The sequence below is a fragment of the Ambystoma mexicanum genome, chromosome 8 (assembly GCF_040938575.1).
Source record: "Ambystoma mexicanum isolate Mex_15411 chromosome 8, UKY_AmexF1_1, whole genome shotgun sequence".
Taxonomy (NCBI): domain Eukaryota; kingdom Metazoa; phylum Chordata; class Amphibia; order Caudata; family Ambystomatidae; genus Ambystoma; species Ambystoma mexicanum.
In genome coordinates, this window is record NC_090929.1 from 1,324,584,033 (window position 1) to 1,324,612,025 (window position 27,993).

Genomic DNA, 27,993 nt, shown 5'->3' on the forward strand with positions numbered 1-27,993 from the left:
GACTCGACTACTGCAACGCCCTTCTATCTGAGACCTCCTGCAAAAACATGGCCAAACTACAACAGGCTCAAAACAATGCCCTTAGGGCAGCCACTGGAACCTCAAGGAAAGAACACATGTCTGAAATTAGGAGGCATGTCCATTGGCTCCCTGTCAAACAGAGAATCATCTTCAAAACACTTTCCCTGGCACACAAATGCCTTCATGATCTTGCTCCCCCATATCTTGTCCAGAGAATTGTCAAGCACACCGCCACAAGACCTCTTCGGGAGGGGTACTCCAACCTGATCCTCGTGCCCAAGTCAAAAAAGGCCCATGTAGGGGGATCAAGCTTTCCCACGATAGCCGCCACACAATGGAACGCCCTCTCACCCCACCTAAGAACGATTGAGTCTCACCAAGCCCTCCGCAAAGCAATCAAAACCAAACTCTTCATATGAATACCAGCTGAATGTTATCTTATGTCTGCCTGAATCTGTGTATGTATGATTGATTTATGTACCTGCAACTAAGAGACCCCACGGCCACATGTAACCATCCTAAAGCAAAATGTTTGCTACACTTTCATGTAACAGTGCCACGATGCCCTTGGGCCGCATGTGCGCTATACATGCAAATAAATAAATACCTCACCCAAGCAAACCCTCCAAAATGTGTAAAAGCTTTCCTAATCACATCCATATATGTTAGGAAGCTCACACACCTCTAAAGAAACTTTTCACAGTAAACGCTACCATATTGTTACGCTCACCTGGTATCCACAGGGACGCCACCCAGCCGGGTTACTCGCCGGTATGCTTCTCAGCTTTGCCCTGATGTGGTCTGCAGGGAAGGTTCTGCCTGAAAATACAGGAGGACTGTGTTCAAGACTGACCGACTGGGGTAAGTATCCTCCCTCCGCCCCCGTATGATTTCAGTCCCTCTGGTGCCCTCTCCTCACCTTGTGGTAGAATTAGGCGTGCTCTCCGTCCTGCCTTCTTTGCAGGGGCGTGTTGTCTTTCATGGGCGAGTGCGGTCCAGTTACTTCACTGACGCTGGCCCGTTTGATATTGTTCAGGTAGGTCTTATTGATGTTCTTTAGTTTTGTTGCTATCCTGCATGCCTTTCTTTTTTTAAAATGTCTCTTTTTTCTCCCTTAGGTATGCGTAGCTTCAGCACGGCGAACTGGCTTGGTTGAGCCCCGCTGGTAAAAGATGGCGCATTAAGAGCGCTATGATGCGGTAAGTAAGCGATTTGTGCAGTGCTGCAAAGTCTTTGCCTTTGCTAACCTGTGTTTTCCTTCCTTGTAGATCGCAGTGTTCTTCAGCGCGAGTGGAATGTATGAAGTGGTGCCAGCTGAGAGGCGACCAGCCATGTAAGCCTTTTGAGCAGTTTGTAATTTGTAAATGTCTCTACTGCTTTCTTTAATGTTGCATCTATCTTCCTCTTTCAGGTTGTTCTGTCCAGGAGGCGTGCAGATTCGAGGAAGCTGTTCTCAGTAGCTGCGAGTGTTTAAAGGTGAAGACTGCAGGTAAAATGCTGCTGCTAATGATGTTCCTTTTGTCGCCTTGCAGGTTCTGCTTCTCCGAGGTTCGAGGGAATAGCTGGACACGGTGAGCGTCATGTTGCAAGCTGCAAAGTAATGCGAAGCGTGTTGTCTTGCTCGGGTGTGGTTTAAATAGCCCCAACAAAATAGTCCAGGTAAAGTAGTCCCTAGGCTACCACACCCAAAACACTAGACCGCATAGCTTGTTTCTTTGGCACCAAGTCAGTGGATGCCTCCATGTTGGCTGACAATACAATAAAGTAGTTCCCAAGCACATTGTTTTTCATGGTGTATGAGCCTGGCCCCATGAGGGCTTTAGAAGAGGATGCCAGGCTCTAAAGGCCCGAGTCCTGACACCACCTGGCCAATGGGTTTGCCAGAGGGGATTTTGGACGAGGGTCGTGACACATATATTGTAAATGCTAATGTCAAGTTTTCATTCGAAACTGGTACCCTTGGTCTTGATGCTAGCTCCCGCTCCTCTTCTTTGGACCCTTCTTTGGCTCTCACCTCCCTGTGTTAGAGTTTAAGCATGTCTACAAATTCCAGCCCATATTTTCTCCTTTGTAGCCACCATCAAATGTGTGCTCAGTGGCTTTGTTATACCCATAAAGGGTAGCTTCTTAATCTTCTCTGTACTCTCATCTGTATTTACCACATCTGCACTTCATCTGAGGCAACACCTCTCCTGTTTGCCCTAACCTATGCCCCTCCTGACAAACTCTCATTCTCAACGCCCGACCCAGGTGCCCCAACCCCCTCTCTGTGCCCCCCACCTGGACCCCAACCTGACCCATGCCTCAGACCATTCTCTTTCCTTCTCTCCTCTTAGTGCCCCGTTGTCACCTAGCCATGTCATACTGGCCTCCAAACCGCTACTCCTGATTTCTTTTCTCAACAGGCTCCTACTGCAGAGACAAAAAACATCTGCAGAGTCTCCAGGCCATCTTCCCTGCAGTAGTTCCCAACTCCTGCTACCCCCAACCCTATCTTCCCCTTAAAAACTTAAACCTCTACACCTTTTCTCTCCCAACCCGCTCTCCTTGGTTCCTCTCCTCCCACAAGAAACAATCCTCCTCCCCAAATTCATTTTCCCCAGTCCTATAACATTCATGTTGCAAGCACATGCTTGGGCCGGGCAGCTCCTCAATGGGCCAGCACGTGTCGTACACCCCAATTCTCTTGAGTCGACTTCTCGGTGGGGTCACAACAAATCCTTGCTGGTCCTCTTCTCTTCTCGCGGAAGGTGTTCCCTCCTCCATCCTGTGCTCTTTCATGATAGGGGCAGTACCACACCTTCTAGGTTGCTCGCTTCTTCTTGTTGGATTGACTACTCTAAACCCCTCCCCTTCCTCATCCTCGACATCCATGGGGGCTGTGCTATTCCCTCTGTGTACAAAAGGGCTTTGGTGGGAGGTAGCTCCGCACCTTCCCCTGACTGCGCTATATATCGGGGAGAGTGTCCTCCTCCTCCTCCCACCTGCACTCTTCTGCAGGAAGTTCCACCTTGCCCTCACTAACTCACCCACGCCCACTTCCATCCCCACTCCCTCTCCATTTGCACCCTCGCCCATACCCGTTACTCCAGGCCCACAACTTGACCCACCATCATCCGTTCACCTTCTCCTTGCTGCACTCCTGGGTAAAAACCTCCTGCTCCTCCTGTCCCCTTTATTCCATACCTCTCTACTCCCCACCGATGGGCTACATGCCATCACTGACACGAGGCCCGTCTGAAGCCGCTCTGCACTGTGTCCTCCCACCACCGGGCCCCTCATCCCCTGTAATTACTTGCACTGCCCCTTCAAGCTGGGTTTTTGATGCCCTGCTAATAATATTGAGCGCCTCCCACAAAGCCTGGGCATCCGCCTCACCCCCTGTCATAGTCCCTTGCGCTACCTACCTGCAAAATAAAATGGCACTCTCTTTCCTCTAAACAAGGCATTATACAATCTTAAATGTTCTATATGTCTGGTGGAAGAGCACTTGGTACTCAATAAAAAAAAAAAAAATCTTACCATAATATCATTAAACTCATGTTTTATATCCCAGTAGGGGGCCAACAGGTCATTACACTAAATTTGCATATCCCACGAGGAGGACATGTGGAAAGTCACATATTTGTCTCACCTGAAATCCTAGCTTTGTTAAAATATTGGAAAATATATATATTCTTATAATATATTGTTATCCTCCTCCCAACCGACATGTCCTTGACGTCTCTCCCACAATGTACTTGGAGAGGAACACTCGGAGGCCACACACCGCACTGCCCCCTAAAAGCACAGCACAACACTGTTGCCACATGAAACTCGGCGTTAAGTTCTAAACCTTTAAACTGAAGGCGGGACACCCCGCCCAACCTCAACTCCCCAGAAAACAGGGGAAGGAAAACAAAAGAAAGCTAGAAAAGAGGCGCGAGCCCCAGAGCGAAAGCGCTCCCTATATAGCTTGCTGATCACCACCAAACTGAGGGCCAGGGCGCGATGAAGCACCAAAACACGCGAACCCCAAGCCCCACCAGAGGCAAAGAGGGAGATTTATCTACATCTCACCATAAATACAATTACGCAAATGAATATATATTCATATTTATATCTTTTAAAAATATATATATTATTATTTTATATAAAACGTCGATCCCCGACTGATACAAATCGCCACTAACCTCGCCCACCACATGCCCAAACTGGCAGAGAACAGGCCCAGAGAGGCAGAGAAGGATCGGGAGCAGCAACTAGACGAACGCTGCGCTGTCAACCGTCGATTGCCCTGAACCTTTCCTTCCTCTATTTAAACCAAGAAAGTGGCACGCTATGTGCAGGCCAGCTGGCTGGACTGTGCAGCGCCGAAAATAACACCGGAGGAAACACTTGCGCGTACCCGACAGGGCCCCCTTTCCACAGATGTCACAGCGTAAACGCTTGCCTGATTCCTGCGCAATTGTCCTTGGAATACAGAGCCTGTCTGCCTTTATCATTATTAAGAAACACATAGAGGTGCTAGATTTATGTGGATTGTTCTGGTGTTTCTTACAAAAAGGAAAAGGAAGTATGGTACACTAAATTATTTCAAATGACGGTCGTTCTTTTTACCGCAGTTGCTTTCATTGTGGATCTCTTCCATTCAATTCACTACATACAGGAAAAGCAAGATGGCTTCGGGGCAACAACTATTTCCAGGCTTTTTACTGCTGCATCCAGTGAAAATAAATCAGATAAAGACTACCAAGAAATATCAGAGAAGGTAATGAAGAAAATGGACACACATTTTGCATGCATTGTTGCATACAGAATCGGCACTTGTGGAATTTAACCAGGGTGTAAAATCCACCTGATTATAAGTGGAAAACTCAAAACATCATTTTTGAAAAGTTATCCTGCCAGGTAACGCTCCAGAAATGAGTACCATCTTACTGCAAACATGCAAAACAATCATTCATTACAAAGACAAACAAAGCATTTTATTGAAGTAAAGCACGTTTGACGGGTCAAAGCCAGTGGTAGAAGTCTACCAAAAAAGTGGTGGAACTGTGACTCCGGCAGAGGACTGAGTAGGAAGGAAGGGATCAACGTGAAACACATTTTTGAAAGGTTGCAGTCATGACAGCCAATTGAGTTGAAACAGATCTCAGTTTAGTAGTAACTGCTATTCGGTGGTAAAGTGGAGAAATGTGCTTTAACTTCGCAAAGAACAGTTCCGAAATGGTAAAAATTGTTGAACAATGTAGTGGAACTGTTAAAAGTAAAAAATAAAAGCTGTGGATATCTGCTCCCGACCGTTCCCGCTCTCTTCAACCACTGGTCAAAGCACACACAAAGATACACATCTCACACCAGAGGTTCTGCAAACCAGTCAAGAGAAAACACATACACATATACATGCTTCCTAAGCTCGGCTCTGGTCACTGTGTCATCTCCCAGTAATGGCTGCAATGTTGCTCTGTCCACGGCAATGTTTGTCTGAGGCTGAACAGAAAATAAGATACTATCAGTTTCAATACAGGTTTATGGTGTTTGTGTAAAGTTAGGGATATTTGAAAGCGTTTTTGGGAGAAGTGCAAGGAGAGGTTGTGAGTGACCGTGTGAAACTTTCAATACATGGGAGTGGATGAACAACACAAGTGCTATCTCCACAATTTTGGAAGTGGGAGATACACCAGTAATTTCTGTCTCTTGAAGGGAGCAGGTGAAGCTGAGAATCCCTGCGGACAGCTTGTTTGATAGTCACACTTGCTTGAGTCTGGTGGGAAGGAGCAGCAGAGAATCAGGGAAATGGGAGGAAAACCAGTCAGTGTACTTGTATATAAGCAAGACAGCTGCCATCCGGTGAAATCACAGAGTAGGCATGAGAGGAGCTGGGCATCCCTCTGGACTGAATGTGGGAGAGTCACACTTACCTGATTTTGCAGAGAAAGCACATCAGATATTTGGGGGCATGGGTGAAACACCAGTCAGTGTCTGTCATTGATGTGAGTTGATGAAACACATGACATCAGGTGGCACAAAGGGGGAGAGTTGGATGAGTGTGGAATCCCTGGGGACCAGAGGTAGAAGGGAGCGACATAGATTTGTGGAGAGAGGAGTTGACACACAACTGGACACATATGGAACAAGGCAGCTCACAAATGCACAAGAGGCAGGGAAATATATGCTACCCATGCTATTTTTGGTCCTCGGACAGCACTTTACAACACGCTTAATACCTGAGTTTGGTTTCTAAGCACAGATCCGGGATTCAAAACTCTGTTGCTTTGTGTGGTCTTGCTTCCAAGACCAGCCCTTTGCCCCTGTGCTATCTTCCGTTCGCAAACTATGAGGTCTTAGCCACTGTGCTTCATAATCTCCTACTTCTCCAGATTTCAACCATTCTCCGTAAAGGCATAATCAATGTCTATGATAACACACACAAACTACAAACAACACATGACTCCCACACGGGCAAGGACCTTACAAGAAAGAAGTCAAGTTTTAAAAATATCTCAAAATATTCAGCATTCAAACCACAAACACTTACTGGCAAAATGTCAGTAGAATAGGCTGTGAGGCAGCATCAAGTCACTTATACACAGCCATGCTGGACCTACCAGACCAGTGGGAGACCAAAAGGTGCACTTTCTCACACTGAAAATGAAAGCCTCATGCACATATGGACAACAATCACAGTCATCACTAATCTGCAAATGCGCACAAGTCTGCAGACACCTTGCCCTGTGGTAACAGGGCCATGAGCTGCTAACCCTTGCAGAACACTATGAATGTTGGCACCTGCAAGAGAGGGCTTGCTACCTGGATAGCCGACACAGATTGTTGTTTCCCTCACATATGTAAGAGCATTGATGGAGTCAGCCCTGCCTGCCAATTTATACAAACTGCTATTTCTCACAGAGGGCCCACTGTCATTGAAATGTAACCATTCACTCATGCCATGCTGAGCAAGACACTATTGAACCAATAATTGCACGACGAGCAGTGCCAGTAACCTACAATCAGCAATGGGGCCCACACATGACCGAACCCCACTAGTATGCCCAGTTTAACTAATCAAAGTCACAGCCAATGTACCAGCCCAACTCTACTAGAACCACCTCACCCACATACTTCTAGGAGAAAATCTAGAAAAGCCAGAAAAACACCAAAAGCACAAACATTGTACTGGATGTGCTGCTTCAGAAGGTATAGAGACCAGTCAGAGCAGAACCTGTCAATTCAGACTCACATTTCATGCAACAATGGAGAAACACTAAACATCCTCACCCATGATAATATTCAATGCTACCTGTAGCTCTGAGGAAGTTGAGCAGGAAGGAGGGCCAGACTGGACATAAAACCGACAGGGCAAATCATCAAATGTGTGGCACCGTCGGAAGTCACTACATCCATGTCTAATATAGCTGCAATGCACTCAACTCTCACCCCTACACAAAGAAACATCAGGAAGTATTACTGCTGACACTATAGTTCAGTACTAGTTGAGGGGTGCAATGCTGAAACTGTCTTATGAAGGAACAAGGCCTCCCAGTCATTGTTTTACCATTTCTCTGTGTGTGCTTTCTGTATGTTGTCTTCTGCCACTCAGGTCCAGCTGGGCCTCTGACAGTGCAGCTCTTCATGGTTTTCTTTTGATGAACAACACCCATAGGATACCCTTGTGGCACCCATGGGTCATGGTACACCCTATATGTGTGTTTTCACTGTACTTAAGAACATGCCTGCATCAATTCCTGGGAGCTTAGGTCTTGGTTGCTCATCCATTCTACCATAATAGAGATCCCTGGCTGGGGTGGTCTGTACCCTTGTCTCAGCCATATAGAGGGTATGGGTGCAGATACTCCCCTCCAGCAAGGGCTTTCTGTAAGGGCTGATTGTGCTGACAAACCCCTGCCTCTCCTGTGTGACACTTTGTGAATTGGACATCGTTTTTTCCAGCTGCTACAACCACGTAACGGCTGAGCCCCGCCTCCGCATCCCAGCACTCCCTCCTTGTAGCCCAGTGCACGCGCTTCTGCATGCGCGCTTTCTGATCAAGGGCATTATGTAAGGGCTGATTGTGCTGATCGGGCGGAGGATGGCGAGGGTAAGCCCCAATAATATAATATTTTTTCTCCTCATTTTTGGTTTGGCATACCCTTTGGTGAGAAAGACTGAAAACTCTGCTAAGGTAATACTGGTTAACAGTATTAATGGTGAAACTGTATACTTTGCGTACAAATATACCTGCTGTTGAACCTTTAATTGACCGACCATACGACTTTCACACAACTCCAAAACGAATTATGAATGGCGCTCCCACACGCGGAACTTCCCGCGGTAGATCGTTGTCGCATTCCAGCGACATTAGGAAGTTCTATTCTGACGGCTTGCCGTGGGCAGAATGTAATCCCTTAAAAGGGAAGGAAAAAAACTATAAACCAACATGCAAAGTTTCACAATCAGCCGCGGTGATTCCTGAAATTTCTAAATCAGGACCGACTGCAGTCAATTTGTGAACACCGTCGGACTCTCTCTTAGCTGCCTTCAATGAACATAACCTGCTGGGCAATTATGCCTTACCAGTGAACTCAAAATCCATGATAGATGTAGTTATTTACCCGGAGCCTATACAACCTCCTGATAACTTATGTTCTGTAATTAATGATGATGAAGAAATGAATGATAATGTTGAGGATATTCCCAATATAATGAATGATATTGCGTCACCAGTTAGCGGTGGAGTAGCAAAACAATTAAATGTAGAACCTGATGTGGAACACTTGTCCCAATCGCCAGTAATGTTCCCGGAATGTTCCCGAGATTCATCCATTTTGTCTATATCTTTTATGCAACACTCCCCCAAGCAATCCGAGCATAGTAACTTGCCAATGCCCTCAAAATCCAGTTTCACTGATCCCGACAGAAATAACATTACAAGCTATGAACACGGCACTGTTTTCATTAGCCAAGCTTCATGAAACACTAGATGCAAGAATAATGGATCAGAATTTTTTACTAAAAGAATTGTTAGAAATTAAAAATGCATTGGCTCCGGTTATGGAAAACATGACGGTTGAAAATATAAGTGCCCAGAAAGTGAATTTAGTTAATCCGGTAGCTACTCAAGAAGATGTTATTGACTTGCCTGATAATAGAAATAATCCACATGAAGTAAGGTTGAGTCCATCGTGCATGAATGAAAAGAAAACGAGGTCTGGGTGTGTGATGCATAATAAAAGTATAATCGAAATCATTGATCAAGAGGAAGTGGAGAAAAAATCTGGAGAGAGAACTAATGAACAAGAGAGTGTGCCTCCTCTGCCCCTCCCCCCCAAATAGTGAGACATATAATCATATAACATATTCAGTGTGTCTAAGAGAGGACAAAAAACTTGGTACTGAACAACTTGGGATAAATAAAAACAAGAACCAAAAGATCACGAAAATGCAGAATAATAAAAATTCCCGTCAGTTTGTCAAGCTACTGTCCCTACCTGACAAAAGAATTCAAGAAAAGAGTGCAGCTATTGTTCAAAAATACTCTGCTATTAATAAAAACATAGTTGCAATGCCACCTATACAATTGGCATCAAGAGAAAATAAAAGTCCATTGAATATGGACCTTAGATATGGTCCTCTTGATAATTTAGTGGATGAGGTAGCAAAAAATGAACAGGCTATTGACGCTTTGAGAACATACCCTCCCTCCCAGCTGACTCAGATGAGGTACTCTAGATAATAGACCACAAGATCCTTAATTTCTGACTTTAGAAGATAGGCGGGAAGAAATCATGAAATCAATGGGCATTTCATTCTTGTGAGATTTACAGAGAGCCAAAACAAACGTTGCAAGGCCGCTCGAAATTGCGACAAATCAAATTGTGACATATAACCCTAATGTATATGACCTGAAATCCCATCAAAATAACATCTTTGGTGGAGCAAAAGTAGTTCCTGCAAGTGCAAACTCGGTGGTGATAAATAAGCAGAAGGAAACGAAAATGCTGTTAAGGAATAGACACAATAAATGTAGTGACTCAACACATGTGAGTTTAATTTTGTAATGTCGGGGTGGAGAGTTTGTGCTATATGACCTGAATCGATCCTCAGTACTAAATATACTACAGAATATTCCAGTCTTACAAGGGTTGAAATCTGATGACATATCACAAGTTGAGTTCATCCATGATCACAACAGGTCAGTAGTTAAGATATGGATGTCATCAGCAATAGTCAAATACACGATCTGGCAAGCAAGGGACGAAATATATCAACTAGATTTTTTGCTGCACAGTCCTACTGTAACATTGTATGCAGCCTATACCTATCCTTTGAATGTAGCTAACACATATCCTTCAAAGGTAGCCCACACACATCCAAACATTCAACACGGAAAGGTATGGTTTGCAGATGGATCCTCTGATCCCTTGCCGATAAAATGCTTCACAGATATTGATAACCAAATGAGAATGGTAACTAGCTTCTCTCAGAGAAAGGGGGCAAATGAATGTTAGCTACCCATTGAAGAATGTAAGCAAAACATTCAGCTAGCTTCTTGGAATACCCAAGGCCATGCTCACCTTGCATTGACTTCAATGTCCATTCTGGACAAATATGACATTATCATGCTGCAAGAAGTATGGCTTACCTCCCCTCCAGTGTGGGAGAATAATTATGTTATGTTGGAAGCGGCTATCAAACGAACTAGAGGTTGACCAAAGGCGGGTCTTTTAACAGCTGTAAACATGTCAATTGGAATGAAAGCTGAAGCATGGGCCTCTCCAAACAGTTACATACAGATGGTACCAATCATGTTGAATCATCACATCATTGCCTGCCTTAATTTGTATTGGAACCATCTAAGCATCTCTGACAACCGGTTCTTTAAAGATTTGACACAATGTCTAAATATGATTGATAAAGATCCCCTGATTAAACATACTATTATAGCTGGTGATTTAAATATGAATTGTATTAATGGAAAAACAGGGATGTTAATGGACACAAAGGAAACATTGATGTTTCTAATGAAAGAGAGAGGTTTCAACATGATAAATGGCTCAGTGTTTGGTGATGTACCTCCTAACGTTACTTGGCGGCAAGGCAATTACACCTCTACAATTGATTATGTTTACACTAATAATGAGCTATTTTGTCATGTTACCTCTTTCAAAGTTCTTCAGCAATCAAAAAGTGATCATAATCTTCTCCATTTTACATGGACATGGCCCTTTGAAATTGTCAGAAATACCCCTCAAAAATATACTAGGAGTTTGGAGCTCTCTACTAATGGTAATCATTTCAGATGGACTCCAGAGGTCTTAAACAATCTTCTTGTAGCAGTATCGTATCCAAAAGACATTCTGAAACTGAACTTGCACTACTTAGATGGGGACTATGTGGGAACGTTACAGCTATTTAAGAAATCAGAACAATTTTTTTCTGTGAATCAAAAACAGCATGAGCATGTCTATGATGATAAGATCAGAATCAGGAAACCAGAGTTTAGAAGAGAGGTATGTCTCATAATGCAGCATAATCATAATAATTAAGCACTAATGTTATCCAAGTGTAAAAACAGATATAATAACTGGATAAAACAGGGAAAAGCAAAAATGATACCTAAAAATGCTCAAACCATGCTGTATACAATAGCTTCAAAGAATTCCACTTTAGTATGGGGCTTAATAAAATCTACCTATGGGGGCAAACAATCAATAAAACAAATACATGTAGTTCCAGAGGTAATATGGGTACAGTACTACAACTCTTTATATGCCGAAACCAATATTCTGATACCCCAAACAGACATGGGACACAATGGAAACAAACAACTGATGTTCGATAACTTAGATATTGAAATTTATATAAAAAAAACTAAGTAAATCGACAGCCCCCGGACCAGATGGTCTTTTTAACTTTATGTTAAGAAAGAATCCTGATGCGTGGGCGGCAATATTGGGCGGCATATTTAACCAGATCATAATTAGTAAAAAAAGACCCTGTTCCTGGCAGAAATCAATTATTGTCCCCATTTATAAGAAAGGGGACAGGTTAGATACAAGAAATTACAGACCAATCGCGCTACTCGATGTTCTGGGAAAGATCTTTGCATGATTGGTCTTAAGAGACTTTAACAAATGGTCCAAAGCAGCTGGTCTGATGATCCCTTCCAAACGGGTTTTGTGGTGGGTATGGGCACCTCTGTGAACTAACAGATTCTGAATGCCATTAAACAGCATGAGCTGCAAGCTAAACAATTGATCTTTATGGCCTTCATCGACTTTGAAACCGCCTTTTATTCCGTATCTAGAAAACTTCTACTCAATAAATTAGCTAAAGATTCATGCCCTAAGTATTTGCAGCACTGGATAATTCAATTTCATACAGAAACTTCCATCCAAGTGCGATTGACAATGGATGGAACTTTATCTAAATCCATCAATACGTATAAAGGCTTGAAACAAGGGTGTCTTTTGGCCTCCACCCTGTTTAACTACTTCAAAGCAGATGTGGTGAAGGAGTTTAGGGAGGTGATATCAGATGCGCCGCGGCTTGGAGTACATGCAGTCCCTTGGATGTTTTATGCCGATGACTTGTTTCTGTTGGCAAAAACACCAAGGGGCTTGCAGAACCTACTTGATCAGCTTGGGAAATATGTAGAAAAAAACTATCTTGTTATAAATGTCTCCATGTCTCCAAAAGAAAAACAATGAAGAATGTACCCAACAGCAAAACCAGAGCATCTCCTCTTTCATGGTCTCTAATGTCCCAACCTCTAGAAAATGTAACTCAATATAAATATTTGGGGATGAATGTCAACACATTTATTGCCGACACTCCGTACTTAGAAGAATTAAAAAAGAAAATCAGAACCACCACCTCCCAAGCTTCCATCATAAATCAGAAATATGGCACCTTTTCTCTGAAACCTATGATTATTTTTTATTGTCAAAGGTAGTACTTACAGTACTATATGATGTGGAGTCTAGGTCATGGAGAAACGAGATGGCCTGGTCGAGATTGGAAGGTCAATTCTGGAAAAATGTACTACATGTGCCCAAGACAGCTCAGATGTGTTTATTAAGATATGAGCTGGGCTTATCCTCATTATATTGCATGTACATGTGGAGATTATGTGGTCTGTATCGTAAATGCATCATGAGTCAACAACAAATCTCCCTACTGCATGTCTTGTCAATGTATATGAGAACAAGTGGGACACAAGGTCATGGGTATGTGGCGTCAACGTGTGATAAATTTCCTACAAAGTGCTGAAGTCTCAGAGGAATTATTAGTAACACATCCTAATAGAGCCAAGGAGAAAGTTATGATATGGGATTGGATCAATACATATGAGCAATGCCAAAATACCAAACATGCCAAAGTCCTTAAAATAATTATGAAGAAAGTAAGAACACCTGAAAATTATCTGTAGAAATTTCCAGGCAACAAAGCCAGAGATTTGTTTCTAAGATTCAGAATGAACCTATGGCATACAAGAAATGTTCTAGCTAAATGGAACATAATTACACAGAAGGACGATTTTTGTCGCTTCTGCAAAGATCCTAGAATTCCAGAAACCATAGTCCATCTAATTGCGGAATGTCCCATGCTATTGCACAAAAGAATTGAATATTTCAAAAGACATCTTGAAACTTATATTCCAGTATTGATTGAACACTTTTGGCATCTGATTTATAACACTCAAATAACAACAATAAGATTAGCTGTTGTCAACTACTTGATGGCATTGAAACTAAAGGAAGACCCAAATAGAAATCAAAATGATAGTTTGAAAGGAAACTTCTAGTGATAGAAAAGGTTAGCCAGTTGCTCCAATCATTTTAATATTTTACGGTTAAAGATATTGCTAATATGTCGCATTTCACTAAACTTGTAAGAGAAAACATGTAATGTGAATGTAATATCTCTTTCCTTTTATTTCATCACGTTTTAGCGAAATTGTTTGTTGGTATATGTTCTTTGTCATACAATTTGACATTTTTAGTCAATATGACTTTTTTTACTATGACATGATCTGATGTGTAATAATGTGACTTGTATTTTTTTGTTTATGTATATATATTTTTGATTTTTATAAATGTTTTGTATTTATGTATTGAAAAGTTGATTTATCAACTACATCAATAAAATTAAAAAAAAATACTCCCCTCCAGTCTTTACTAGGGGTAATGGACAATATGAAACTTCAGCAAGCTGAACTTCTGTTACATGCAGAGTCATGCCATATTGCTCTACACACAGAAGCAATGGAAACTGGTGGAAATATAAGTCCTGTGAAAAGATTTTCAGGCAGCTCTGTGGACAGACTCAGCGCCCTAGATGTTTTTCAAAACACAATATAACAAACTGCCAGAAGCTGCTACCTGGCAGCGGCACAAAGACTTTGAGGAGGGAATGCATTGACTCAAAAGCTATCATTGCCAGTACCCAGACTCTGTGACATATACATGGAGTGTCTACTAGACACCAATGAACAGGTTAAGTCTGAATGCATGTCTCATCCATTGTAGCTACAAGTAAACCATATGCAGACATGGGGTCCTGTATGTCATTGCAACAGTACAGAGCCATGTGAGGGCAGTGAGCAGAAAGAAAAGTGGAGATTAGGGTTTTGATGCCCAACACACCATTCATCATGCACTTCAAGCCTTGCCGGATGTAATTCATATTAGTAACCATATGCCTTCACTTGCCACTAAACCCTGTGCCACCTGTTGTCAGAGTATCGCATGAGGAATATTTGGAGACACAGCATGGCTAATCTATGACTGTCATATGTTTATGAAAACTGTCCCAGCACATTGAAGAGGACACGGCTCTGTTGAAATAGGAGTGGAAGAAATAGATGATCCACAATTTCTTACACTGTCCTTTTGAAAAGGAATCTAAAAAAGAGGGATAATGTTACTCGGACATGAATATCTGACTAATGCAGCAAAGGTCTATATTGAGGACATAGTAGTCTCCTATGAAATTGTTTAAAACTGGTTTGAAAGATAATGATTGCTGCAGGGTGTCTCACTCCAGCTGTTCTGGTACTACGGCAAACTTCATTCTGGTATGTCGAGGAAAGGGTGCACCTTGTATTGGGGAATAGATTTCACTATTTTGTTTTGCAAATGATCCTCAAGTTGACTTGTTTACACCAGCAGGCAGATGGAGGGAGAACAGATATTGTATGAAGTACAAGCTGTACATTTTGCAATGCACATCATGATTACACCTTCGAAAACAGGAGAAGACAGAATGTAGAAATGTGGTGAAAGGACCTTCTAAAAAAGTTTTGCTCCAAGATAGCCCCATGAACACTGTTAATAAAATCTGGTTGAACGTTGAAGGAAAAAATGAATAACTAAGACCTAGTTTAAGGAATAAGTGGTCGCTTTGCTAGCTTGTCATGACTTTGCCTCTATTTTGGTTTCTACAGGGAGCACGGAACCATATAGCTATGGATACACCAAGAAGAAAGAAGGGGAGCGGCTGAAGAAAACAGCATCCTTTTTTTTGAAAAAACATTTTGAATTTGTTACGTTGTTTGTTCTGTCTTTTATTATTTTATCATAAAGAAGGAAACAATGTAAATTGGTGGTGTGAAGAATGAAACAACCACAGAGAAAATGTTTTCTCTGTCACTTAGAAAGTAAACACACTTTAAGGAAAGAAAAAAATAAAGTGTGAGCCCATGAAAAGATGGGGCAGGTGAAAGAAAACAATGATGTATGTGCTTTATGGTCTCATGTCATAGACACACCCAGGTATCAGCCAGTATATCTATATAGCATAGGTGACAATAAGGTATGAATGAAAGGGTGAAAGAAGCAGCCATTCTTTTATATTAGGAAAAGTGGAACATTCAGTAGCAATTGTTTTTAGGAGGTAGGAGTGTTTTAAAGAAAGGAATATGGTCTCCATAAGGTTTAGGTTTGAGGAGGAAGTACTGATGATAACTATGTACTTATTCATCAAGAAACTCACCCAGTTTCTATATTACAAATGAACGGGCAGTACCTACACTCAAGGTGATTGAAGGAAACTGATCCTGCGAGCAGGAAGAAAAGCCCTTGTTGTAAAGTCTTTTTGAGGGACCCAGCAAGATGCCGAGTTGCAACTAAAATTGAAGAATTATCTTTATGAAACTCCCCCATCCTTGTGTTTCCCAGAAACAATCTAATGCCCCCCAACTGACTATTTTATTTGAATCAGAAGATTGCGTGCTTGAGTCCTCAGTGGTCACAAAACAGTGGATCAAAAAAGACTGGCCTATGAATTAAGGGTACAGAGAGAAATGAGTGGGCACCACTATTATTCCTTGTTAAATTGTTGAATTACTAATTTTAGAAAAAAGTATTTGGTCCTGTCGCCAGATGCCTCCCCAATTGCAAGGGGTGGTAAGAAATAATGTTGATGTGTTCTAGATGTTAGGATCAATAACATTGGACATATATATTATTGTTCCTAACATCTACAACACATCAACATTGTAGATGTTAGTCTGTAATTGAAATGCAAAATAGTACTCCTAATGGATGAGTTTTAAATAATGCATGACTAATATTATTGTTCTCAACATTTAGAACATATCAGCATTGTAAACATTTGTCTGCAACTGAAATGCATTTACAGACTTTAAATTACAAATCCAAAATGGCGCCATTTTGTAAATATATAAGCAGTCAGAGCCACCAGCCACACGTGTCTATGCAAGTGAGGTGCCATGCTGCTCCATTACTGCACACAAACAGGTAAGACTCCCCACGTGGGGAGGTGAGACTCTAATAGTTAGAAGCTTGATTTAAGATTAGAACTCCAGTACATTTAATATTTTTCATAATCTAGATTACCTTATACAAGGAGTATAGATGTTTCACATCAGCGAATTAAAGTGAAAGCGCTCAAGTGGATTATAAACTTAGACATTTTTCCGCAAGAAAGAATGTACGAATAAGGCCAAGGTTTTAAAGCAACATTGACACAGGTACATTTTTCAGTAGTTATAGTACTGGTAATCCTTGGGTAAATACGGGTGATATAGAGATGGTTTATTTTTGAATGAATATGTTGTTGAACAGTTTATTTATTTATTTATTTTGACTTTTTATTTTGTATTTTTCTTATTGATAATAGTCCCGGAAGAAGATCTGGGATAGACCGAAATGCATTGGACGGCAAAATGTTTGGAAAAGGCCTACTAGATAAAACAATTGAATAATAAATATACCTATATTCAAACCAGCTGAGTGTATCAAGATTTTTCAATGCATATACAAGCAACATTGAATGTATCCAAGTAATAATTAGTGGGTATTCTCACTTAGGTCCTTCCAGCAGACTGGACAACCTATCCAGCCAATAGTATATCACTATGAATTAAGGGTCCCTTTAACTTGCTGCAAAGCAGCCTGAAGTACAAATACAAATAAACTATGGCCTAAATTGAGAAAGTTCTTGAACTTGGAATAAGTAGAATAAAGAATCGGTGGAAGGTGTGCAGATGGAATACGAATAAGATGAAGACAAAACTGAACGTGCATGGGGAGAGTGCAGGGGCCAAGGAAGTGTTGTGGGGTTGGAAGAAGAAGAAGATGTACATATTGTAAAGACTGGAGCGGGGTATCTGTACTGCTTCTCTCTATATGGCAGAGTCGAAGCACAGAGCACCCCAGCCAAGATTCTCTAATTGATAAAACGTGGGTGAACACTCAAGGCTTAGCTCTTAGGAGGTAATGCGGGTTGGTTCTTAAGTACAGTGTAGTCCCCAAGCACCCACAAAGGAATGTCGATACTCTATGTTAGTGAAAACCCAGTTCTTTATATAGGCTCAAGTTATATACACAATCACAATAACACACTTTGTACTCTGGCAATACCATAATTGCACATATTTACAGGTCTACGTGGTACTACTCTTAACTATTGATTCCTTTGAAATGCATCCATGGCTAACAGCCCAAATACCATACAAATCAGATTGTAAGATGAATCAACGACAGACCAGAGAAAGAAAGCAAGTTAAATCAAGCAGTGGCAGAGCAGTCTATCCCACTATCATGATACCGTTCTGTGTGTGGAACCCCCCCACCTGGGCAATCTGTAAATAAAGTGTATTGACAAGCCCATTCCAGTTATGCTCAATATAGTCTTGATTCCTTCTAAAAGGTTCTATGACCACAATGTACCTGGTTTCATAGAGTTCTTCGATTAGTCGTCAACGGGCCCTTCTTGAGTAAACTCCCTTTAAGGCAGAGGCCACGGGTCATCGAGATTCCAAGTGATGAAAAGGTGAACGCGGTTGTCGGGGAGGCAGCTTCGATCTTCGCTGTGCTCTTTGACAAAGGCATGTGAATGTCCTGTGAAGATGAGGCGTGTGGTATACCTTGACGATGATAGTTTGTTGTCGCAGAGAGTCAATGAAGAACTTTGGCCCAGCAAGGGCGTCGGGTCGTTGGCATCTGGCATCAGAGATCGGGACCTGACCACAGGTGGCTCTCGCCTCTTCATCAGCATCTTTGAGGTTTTCGCGTAGTAGGAAACCCACCAAAGGATTCTCCTCGGTCATCAGTGACCTTGACTTTCTCTGGCAGGATGAAAGTGGTCGACGGTGATGAGCAAGGGAGTCCTTGATGCAAAGTGTTTTAGGCAATGGAGCACTGCGGCCCCAGTCAGCAATGGTGGTTGTAAATGGTGGTGGACTTCAAAGTTCGGGCGCTTCACTTCAGATTCCGCGGTGGTCCGCTTCTCCCATCGGCAGCCTTTCGAAGGTCGGATGCCAGGGAGCTTTTGCAAAGATCAGCTGGTGCACAATGGTCCCTCGTAGCTAGGGAAGAGGTCTCCTAGCCAGATCCTCTCTTGGATCAGGTTCTTGAAGGCACAGCAGCTTTCAGATTATGTTGAAGGGTACAGCGGTTCACCTTCTTCTTCCGGCTCAGCTTCGACAGTAAGCATCAAGTATTGATTTCAGCTTCTGAATGATTTCCATCAGTGAGAGGTCCCCAAATGCACTGTTTGGTCTCTTAGTCACTCTGCTGGTTCACACTCATGCAACCAATCATACAGAAGGGAATTGATGTGGCAGGCAGCCAATCAGGCTCACAGTACATTCAGGCCATTCTCCTCCCTCCAGATACTTACAATAAGGAATTTGCATTGGGACAAGTACCCAGCCATTCAGCACTTTCGGCCAGGGTGGTCTCAGTCGTTATGTCACATACCAGAAACCAGACACCCATAGCAAGAAGTGCATGTTGGTCACAAGATCCATTGACCCAGGTCCCACCCCAAGGGTGTACCCACAAAAGACAGTCATTGGGAATGCTCCAGACAGTCTAGCCTGGACTTCCCACAATACCATATATGGAACTTCCACCCAACAGCCAGTCAGTGGGAAGGGACAGAGCTAGGGCTTCCCAAGACTTCGGAAAAACAAGGTAACAGGCGATAGACACCAAGAGGCCACAGGGGCCATCTTGTCCACATCAGGAATTAACTGATTCCCATGGTAGGGCCTGGGTATCCCAAAATGGAGGATACTCAGAACACCTGTCAGTTCAGCATGCAGCTGCCACCAGCCCATGCCCTGCCTTGGGGGCCACCCACAGGCACCCAAAAACATACACTAGGAGTACAGGGTTATACTCCCACCCATAGGTGCCATAAGGCTATCCCAAGAGTCTGTTCACCACAACCAAAAAGAGGAAGAGCTGCACTGCCAGGAGTTCCACATGAACTCCTGCGCAGAAAACAAGGCAGAACATACATGCTAAATGGACTAGGGACAAGGATACAGAGGCCCTGTCCTTCAATGCATTTCCAGAATCACACATATATAAATGAAAATGTTGCACGTGCAAAGAAATGTAGAAAATGGGCTGTTGGGTTCCCTCAAGGAATGAGCAAATGTTCCAATGATCTCTCCTGATTCTCGTGGAGGCTGAAATTGTTTGTTGTGCATGTTATTCTAACATGTTATTGGGTAACAGGTATGGGAATCACCTGGGATCAAAGACAGTTACTGTTTAGGGATACGTATATACGAGGATTAAAAGAGGGCAAAAAATATGCCCTGCAGCCACCTACCACTACCGAGCCATATGAGTTGCTCACCGTAGCAAGAAATTACTCCCATAGCCGAAAGGCAGAGCCGGCCTTACACACAGGCTCTACACAAAGGCTCACTTCTGATCCTGTCTTGGACTGTCTGGGCTCTGGAGGGGATCCAATCCATATGGGCGATGCCTGCCCTACTGACCCATTGCAAGGCCTGTTGTGCAGCATTGCATCGACCTATGCATGCTATCATGCGACATCTAAAGGTAAGAGCGCCAGCGTGTGTTCCACTCATAAGTCCCCATCTATCCTGATGCTCTCTTCCCTCACCGCCACCTATTGAGGGGCCCCTTGTGCTACTGTCTGCTTCTGTTCCACCACATCTCTGTGCCATGCTAAGAAAGCTGATCTCAGCCTTTGTGTTACCGAAGGCGGCTCCCCTCCATCTATGATCCGACCCATCCCTCCCCGCACTATCTGCCATTCTGCTGCTCCTATTAACGTGCCTGCAAACAAACTGCTGCCGTGAAACTTTGCTTCTTGTCCAACATGTGGACTTTCATATCTAGATGGGACTACACCACTCTTCTTTACTCTCTGTTATCCCCAACTGTATTTTACCAATGTATACACAACCTACTGCATTGTCCTAACTTTGCCTACCTTACATAATGGGCCTCATTACATGGAAGGCGGTAAGGGTTAACAGTCACCGGTAATGGTACCGTTAACCCTTACCGCCTTACTACGAGGTCCCTTTGCGGGTTGGTACTTTAACACCTGCTTTTTAGCAGGCGTTAAAAACCAACCCGCAAAGGGACCAGGGTGCTAATTACGGTACCGCAGTATTCACAGAATGTGCACCCTTACCTATTTTGACATGCCTACTTGTGTGCACATCTGAAGTAACCCCTGTATCATGAGGTGCAGCTTTCCCAGAAGGTTCACCCTTACCTATTTTGACATGCCTGCTTGCGCGCACATCTGAAGTAGCCACCTGTTCCATGAGACGCATCCTTCCTAGAAGGTGCACCCTTACCGATTTTTACTTGCCTGCTCTCATGCACATCTGAAGTAGCCCGCCATTCCATGAGGCGCGGCTTTCCCAGAATGCGCACCCTTACCTTTTTTGACATGCCTGCTTCTATGCACATCTGAAGTAGCCCCTGTACTATGAGGCGAGGCTCTCCAATGCATCATGTAACTTCCATATGTACCATGCACTTACTGTAAATAGCGCCTAGATGACTGCCGGTTTGTTGCACTGAAATACATTCAAAAATAAATAAATGCATTAATAAATATGCCATAATGTTTTGACAGAAAATAAGATACAAATATATCTTAGATTGGGAGAATAAAATATGGTTGAAGACACTATTGATTCTTTAGAATATTCTTTTATGATACCTCCCATGATTGAAATGAAGAAGTGCATTGAGGGGGGTGACTGAGATAGGGATGCATAGATACACTGCATATGGGGGAGGGTGGACACTGGGTGTAGTGGTCAAATATTGAACCCTGGTTGAATATCGACCAGAGGGGGGAGTGTATAGGGGTGCCAACCCTTCCCCTCTCTAGTAAATCTAGATAACATGATAGGCAGATCAAATAGTTCCATCATTGAAGAAATCAGGATTAGAGTGTCGTAATTTGAGGTAAGAAGTGCACATGGCACTGCACATATTTGGGTTAGGATGACCCAGTAAATGAAGGGTGCTTTAAATATCATACAAATACCATAAGTGTATAAGTATGTATAATGAATAAAGGATACAAAGTGATAGATATTTAATTAAATAAATACAGTGTCAGACAAAAACATATTTCAAAATGGATGACTCAAGTGTAAAATGGCGGAGTCGTGCGCAGAGTCAGTCTGCGTCAGTCCATTTGACTTTTTGGGTTGTGAGGAGCTGCAGCTACTTGTCCGACCAAGTGTTTGCCGAGTGTTTTTCAAAATCAAGTACTGCTGCTTTAAACCCGCCGGCTGTGGGCGGCGACCATATAACCCCACATCAAGCGCGGAGCGCGCGCGGAGTCGTGCGCAGAGCCAGTCTGCGTCAGTCCGCGTCTGGCAGCACTGTGCACAAAGTTGTGAAATGACTGCTCAAACCGGCCATGGGGGCCCCCAAACAAGGCACAAAACAATACAACAGCGTCGGATGCAGAATCCGTGGACACCCTTGAAGGCGGACTCTGCTCCCGTGTCTTCAAAGGTAAGCTCTGTTTTAAAGAGACACGCGGCCAAAGGATCACCTGAAACTGTTGACTTAATGATTAATAAGCACCAACTGGCAGTACCGGTGCCGCTTGTGCCTCCTATGTCTACTAATGTGACCCCGCTTGAGATCGCTGCGACCGTAGCGTCCACCTTTCCCCTTGCTGACCATGAAGCTTTGATCGTAAATACGTCGAGCACAAACGCTAGAGCGAAGAGCGCAGAATGGACAAAGAAAGCTTGTGCCACGACTTCTGTAGAGTCTGCGAGCTTTGACACACAATCAATCTCTGCTCACAAAAACTCCTACGTCGGTGAGCAATCTGTATTTTTGCTCGATTGCGTAACCAATCAAACAGTTCCCATGGTGGTTCAAAGCATGCCCAAAACCCATTGCTGAGGAGGCTACGCTTGAGTCGGAGTCCGACAAATCTGAAGCGAGTGCTCCCATTGTGAATGATGCCGGGAAATCAAACGTTTCCTTACAACGACCATTACTAACTTTAACCAACCTACCTCCTATTTCTTTAGATTCCTCACAATCACGATCATGTCAGCTTAACTATACATCCCAGCCAACGTTAAACTCAATAGGAAACACTGAGGAATTTTTCACGCCTTTCGAAATTACAGATGCAGAAATTATGGAAGCCTCGCAAGATGAGGAAGGAATTGACAACTTGATTGCACTCGATGAGGAAATGCAAACAGCGATACCTTTGATTGAAGATCTTGAGGTCGCGGATAATGATCCCTTGTTCACTGAAGCTGAATCTCGTCATACACATAAAACTCAATCGAGTGCCTCATTGGAACTTAAACTCTTAATCGGCAATTCTAGGACGACGAATATAACGCCGTCACACAGTCTTCAGGATCGCTCTTGGACAGAACAAGCAAAAGAACTAGTGATGCCAGGCAATACTCAGCCCCCTTATGGGCCTACGAACTGTCATGTTATCCAAGGTAAAGTAACTAATCAACTCAGTCACAACCTTGACACTGCAAGTGATCACTTGCACAGATCACGCGACATTTCCGATCGTGGTCTGATGCGGAAAAGAAACCAAATGTGTCCAACATCATGCGACAAAAGAATCACTAGTAGTGCAGATGATAGCACTACTAACAGAACTCATATCAAGACGAGATCTTATACCTCCAATACGGCCTCCTCTAGTACTCCAAGAAATGTTCATCCACGGCCAAATCCTTTACAACTTCCACAGAATATCTCTGTCACTACAGCAGTGAATACGTCGTCTTCTAGTGAGCCTCAAACAGAAAACACAAATTGCTCACATTCATCTTCGGCGGATAAAACCACTACCGACTCAAAACCGAGTCTCTCCTCAGCTGCAGCGATGCAGATCTATAACAACGTTTTAGCAGCTTCTTCTGCAGCCCTGCTTCCGTTTCTGAAGATGTACGAGTCACTGCAGGAGGCCTACAAAGACCAGACATTACTTATCTTATCCCTTAAAGAAAAGATGGACAAATTTGACAACGTGACAAACTTTTTACAATCACAATTGTCTCAGGAAGCAGAACATACGATGCGATGGCAAGAACGTTTGAGTGACCTTGCAGCACGGCATCATTGCCAAAACAACATCTTATCTGATGGGTTACTTGAAGCTGTGAAATGGATGAGACATTCATCAACCATGATGGGTTCAAACATCGTTTCAACAATCCCTCAAGCAACTACACGATCAACCAAGGCTTCAATACCACCGCAAAAACGACCACATGACACAAATGATTCTGTTCAATCTTTGAAGTCATCAGTCGTAGAAACAACCTCCATTGTTGCGGCTGTCAACAACAGAGAAAGAAATCTGACAGCGCCCCTGCCTGCGCTTGCTCTCGTGCCGACGCTGAGTGAACAAGTACCCAGTTCAGCCATAAGTACCCAACCTGAATTGCCTTTGACTTCTTTTGGAATCTTCGAAGGCGCGGCAAAAGCCATAAAGGCCTCCACGATTTCTGACCAAAAAGCCTTGCTAACACATGGTCGACAATTAGCTTTTTGGAAGGGAATACATGCAACTAAAAAACGTGCTAGCAACGCGAAGTCACAGAAATTCATCAGAAATGCAATGCCTGATAACAGGTCTGCTCCATCTTGCAGAACAGAATCGTCAAAATCCAGCAAAGAAAACATTGCGTATGCGGACAACGATCCTGGAGGCCATGGGCGCCTCACTGCACCAGCGAGCAAACGACAAAGAACGGAATCAGACTGTGAAAGCCGTTCAAGTAAGTCATCGGATATAGATATCGATCTCTGCAATCTTTCAACCTACTCCGACGACGCTGCATCTGGAACCCCCATCATTGACCCTATTGTGGTGCCTGATGACGCTCATTATGAATTGCCACATAGAATAAACCTTAATATGGACGAAGGCATGAAACACAAAAATGGGTCGACGAATTTGAGGCCATCCCCCAATCGGCTGTCGCGGCTAAATCCCAAATACACACGCTTCCAAGAAAAGAAGCAAGCTCGCTACATCTCTCATGCCTCCTCATCCCTAAGAAACGGCTCAAGCCCTACGAACTACAAACTGAGACTACAAAATCTAAATCGAGAAGATCGTGATCTAAACCTGAATCGCAACAATGTTTTGAAATTATTTGCCTGCATTCCATCTCTACGAACGATCTTGTCTGAAGACATACGAATTGTTGAGTATGTAACAGAAAAACGCTGTGACCAGGTTCTATTACATATAACCTCGGTCTCAGTTCGAAACACAGTTGTGAAAGCCTTAGAGGAATTGCTAGCGCTTGGGTTCGATATCTCTGTGGAACCTACGAGCACAAGATTCGATAGGTCGAATACAAGCGGACAAAAAACTTCTCAAGAAACGCAAAAGCAAAGATGTACTGAGCTAAGCAGAGCTACGACCACTAAGGAGAACCCAAGATCAAATAACAACCACTCTGCGAAAATCATCAACCATAATATGGAGGCTGAACGATGTTAGCCACCAAGGACCGGAAACAAGTGTACTCGTGAATTCATATCCTGGAATACTCGAGGATTTGTTCATTTATTTAACAACTTTGACGCTGATTTAGATAAAGTCTTCGTCATCTGTCTGCAGGAGACTTGGTTATGCGACCCTCCGTCACGAGATGGCTTCTTAACATTATTAAACCCAGCAATCAAAAATTTAAAGGGGCGACCTTCTTCTGGTTTACTAATGATGATTAAAATAAACACCAGGTGGCGCCTTGTTGATTCCTCTAATCCCAATCCTTTTTTGCAAAGTGCACTGCTTCAGACAACAGATGAAAATTTAGACACAATGAAACATTTGCTTGTCTTAAACGGATATTGGAATCCGAACAAAATCAGCACCAAAAATGTTATAAACGCAATAACATCTTGTATTGACAAATCACTAACCGTCAATAAGAACTTATCCATAATTTGTGCAGGTGATCTAAATTGCTCATGGTTTAAACATGATCATGTGACGAAGACGTTTAAACGACTAACTCGAGACGAAGAAAAAAGTCGAGAGTTTAAGTGGAGCCAGGCACTACGGAATCGGAACTGCTCCATGGTAAATGGCCAAGCTATAGGGGATCAACCCCCTCAGTCAACATGGTCGTCTCGAAATGCGCAGTCAATAATTGACTACTTCTGGGTATCTCAACATCTATTTGAAAGCGATCTGACTTTGTCAATAAGAACTATGCCTAGTAGTGATCATAAGCTTCTCAGACTGACCTGCATGATAGAATGGTCACGCGAACAAAGATCCTACGAACCTACTATTTCCGTAAATACCGGCGGTAATCGTCTTAGAATTGACAGTCCCAAGATCGAAAAACTACGCCAGCAATTTTGACAAGACAGCGATCTGTCTGTGAATTATGCTTCCTTGCTTTTAGACTTTATTACAACTAAAGCTGCCAATCACATAATGGGTGCAACTCACAAACATCTTTCGTCCACAATCCTGACTCAAGCTAAACAGGTTATGCGACGTGACATTAGAGCCTTAAAGAAGTCTTGTAATTCAGCCAGCGCGAAAAACTACAATCAAAGCCGCAATACGTGTGCGTCGTCAAGCATATCGTAACTGGTTGAAATCTCAGAAACTAATAATTGAGCAAGACAAAGCCGAGCTTCTGATGAAACATCTAATTCAGAAGAATTCTCGGGAAACCTGGATAATTCTGAATACAGGCAATTCGAGACATCATCAAATACCATCCAATACGATTGACGCCGCTACATGGGAACACCATTTTACTAAAATCTTCAATAAACCATCAAATGAAGACATAAGAATACCCATAAATGAGCTAACATCTTGGAATCTTCAAATAACTGGAAGATATCAGAGCTGCAATACGAGCCCTCAAAAGCTCGCATGCAGCAGGCCCAGACCTAGTATCCAACATGATGCTGAAGAAGAATGAACAACAATGGGCTACCTTTATTGCACAATTATTTGCACGCCTGTCCACATCAATGACGATACCATATTCTTGGCGTGTGGCGATCATAGTGCCAATCTATAAAAAGGGCAACAGGGCTGAAACAACCAACTATCGTCCGATTGCCCTGTTGGACACCATTGGAAAAATCTTCGCCTCTTTTTTACGACAAAGGTCCATAGAAGAGAAAATCTTTGACATCCGGCAAACAGGCTTCACAAAAGGCGTAGGTGTAGAGGTAAACCTGCTGCTAATAAACATACTAAAACTTGAAAGCCTAAAAGCAAAGTCGAGATTATATCTGGCATTCATCGATCTGAGGGGAGCTTTTGATAGCGTAAACCGCAGTAAATTATGGCAAAAATGAATAAATTGGAAGTGTCCAAGCGACCTGGTTGCACCGATAAGAGCTCTACACACGCAGACTACCATCAAAATAAGATTAAACAATCAAGGCTCACTATCTAAGCCGATCTCAACAAACTCAGGTGTGAAACAGGGATGCCCACTAGCATCCAAACTTTTCAAATTGTTCATTTCTGATCTCCCAGCATATCGTAAAGACGTGCGTTGTTTTCCACCGAAATTGAACAATAATGAAATAGGATGCATAATTTATGCTGACGACGTAGTTTTGCTGGACCAAACACAGATTGGTCTGCAACGCCAGCTAACAAATCTCCACGATTATCTAAAAAAAAATGACCTGGAGCTAAACATTGAAAAATCCAAAATTGTCATCATTGGTCACCACCGCACTGACAAACAGAAAGCTTTTGTGTGGAAAATTGACGACAAGCGACTGGATGTAGTTAATTCGATCAGATACTTGGGAATAACATTCAACAATTCAGTGCATGAACATCATTGGAAGGTCGATATGGTCAACAAAATGACTCAATACAGCATTCAAGGCCAGCTGCTGAATATAAACTTTGGAAAGTTCACTCTAGCACCAGTCCTGACCTTCTACATCCAAAAGGTGATTCCTGCAATTACCTTCGGTTCAGAGTCTGGTTGGAACATCGATGCTTTGTTCTGGCAAAAGCTAGAAGGGATCTACTGGCGGCGTGTCCTGAAGCTTCCTTCATACATCTCGATGATCCACATAAGACATGAATTATCCTTAAATTCCCTACACACTCATGTAATGTGGAAATCACTAATGGTACTGCGCAAAATGAATTTGATCCCCACAATGCCAGCATTTGAAATCTTTGCTGGGGAAAAAACTACAG